Source organism: Bison bison, unplaced genomic scaffold, assembly GCF_000754665.1.
Source record: "Bison bison bison isolate TAMUID 2011002044 unplaced genomic scaffold, Bison_UMD1.0 scf7180017854266, whole genome shotgun sequence".
Classification (NCBI taxonomy): domain Eukaryota; kingdom Metazoa; phylum Chordata; class Mammalia; order Artiodactyla; family Bovidae; genus Bison; species Bison bison.
Window position 1 is genome coordinate 241037 of NW_011484839.1, and position 2008 is coordinate 243044.

Genomic DNA, 2008 nt, shown 5'->3' on the forward strand with positions numbered 1-2008 from the left:
AATTCCCAGCACTAAGAATTTTTTAAAATTATTTTTAAACATTTATTTTGGCTGCATTGGTCTAGTTGCAGCACACGGGACCTTTGTCACATCATGCAGGATCTTTTCCCTCTAGCTGTGGTGATTGGGCTCCAGTTGTGGTGTTTGGGCTTAGTTGCTCAGTGGTTGCAGCACACAGGCTTAGTTGCTCCATGGCATGTGGGATCTTAGTTCCCCGACCAGGGAGCGAACCTGTGTCCCCTGCACTGCAAGGCAGATTCTTAACCACTGGACCTCCAGGAAAGTCCTGGCACTCAGAATTTTAGATCAACTGGTTTAATAATAATAATAATCCTATGAAGCAATCATTTCACCCATTTTATTGAGGAAGAAACTGAGGTCTGTAACTCTTAAGTAATTGCTGTTGGGTAAGAGAGTTAGCAAGCCGTGTGGCCAAGACCTGAATTTGGATTGCCCGCCTGCACAGCCTTTGCCTTTGAGCACTTCACTACTGTTGACTGAGCACCTGGACAGCCTCGCTGGACACCGTGTCTTAGACATGGGGCAGGAGGACAAGGGCATCTCATCTGCATCCCTCTGTGCTCCTGTTCTGTCCATTCTTTCCTTCAAAGGGAGAATTCTTTTTGCTGCATTTTGTTTTTTAATAAATTCATGCTGTGAGATGTAACCTATTTTTTTAGTAGGTAAGAGCTTGTTTGTCTTCCAGAATGATGCTCCATTATAGAAGGTGAGGGGAAGCCCCTGGCAGTCTAGTGGTTCAAATTCAGGGCTTTCACTGAGGGTTCAATCCTTGGGCAAGGAATTAAGATCCCTCAAGCTGGGTGGAGAGCCCCACCCCCCAAAAGAGGGTGAGAATCCTCTACCCTTCAAGGTGGGTGGAGCTAGAAATGGGGGCACTGGGGACATGGGCAGGAAGTCAGGACCCTGGCAGAAGGAGGGGTAGAGAAGGAAGGAGGCGAGGATGCCAGAGACCAACAGGAAAGGGGCTGGTACCCATCCTAGGAAGGGCACTTGATCTTGTGAGGCTGGCCCTTGCACTGAATGGCAACTTGATTTTGGGGGCCCTAGTATGTTCATGGCAGAAGTAAGGTCGGTCACTTTTTGGTCACGAACTGCACATGCAAACCCTGCCAGATATGAGATGTATTAGCAGGATGACATATATGCTGTGTCACTGATTCTTTCCAAAAGCCCAGGAAACTGAGAGTCAGAGAGGTTAAACAACGTGCTGTACATGTACAGCATGTGCACTATAGAGTTGGTTTTCAGTCTCCAGTCCCTCTCATGCTGAATAGGGATGCTTCTTTTTATTTGTTTATTTGGCCGCGTCAAATCAGAGTTGTGGCATGAAAGATCAGTCTTCGTAGCGGCCTGAGGATCTTTAGTTGTGACATGTGAACTCTTAGTTTCGACATGTGAGATCTAGTTCTTTGACCAGGAATGAACCTGGGGTGGCTGAGGAGTCTTGGCCACTGGACCACAAGGGAAGTTCCTGAATCTGATGCTTCTAACCCTATTAGTCGCTCAGTCATGTCCAACTCTTTGCAACCCCATGGATTGTAGTGTGCCAGGCTGCTTTATCCTTGGGATTGCCCAGGCAAGAATACTGGAGTGGGTTGCCATTTCTTCCTCTAGGGGATCTTCTTGACCCAGGGATCGAACTCACATCTCTTGCACCTCTTGCATTGGTAGGCAGTTCTTCACCACTGAGCCACATGAGTTATTAGCTGTCTTTCCACAAACGAATGATGAAATGAACTGAACTCCTCAGGACAGATTTGCCTTCTTGGTTTGGGCCAGGATATCAGTTCCTCCTCTACCAGCTAGTTTTCTGTTCATCCTTCTGGGTCCATCTCTGGGAAACCGCTCCCTCTCCCTCTTTTCCAACGTGCCCTTTTCCCTGTATTACAGCACTGCATTCTGCCTCACAGTTTAATTCCCTGCAGAGATGTTGCCTCCCCCTGCAGATTCTGTGCCCTTGAGAACATGATCCACGTGGATTGTGCTA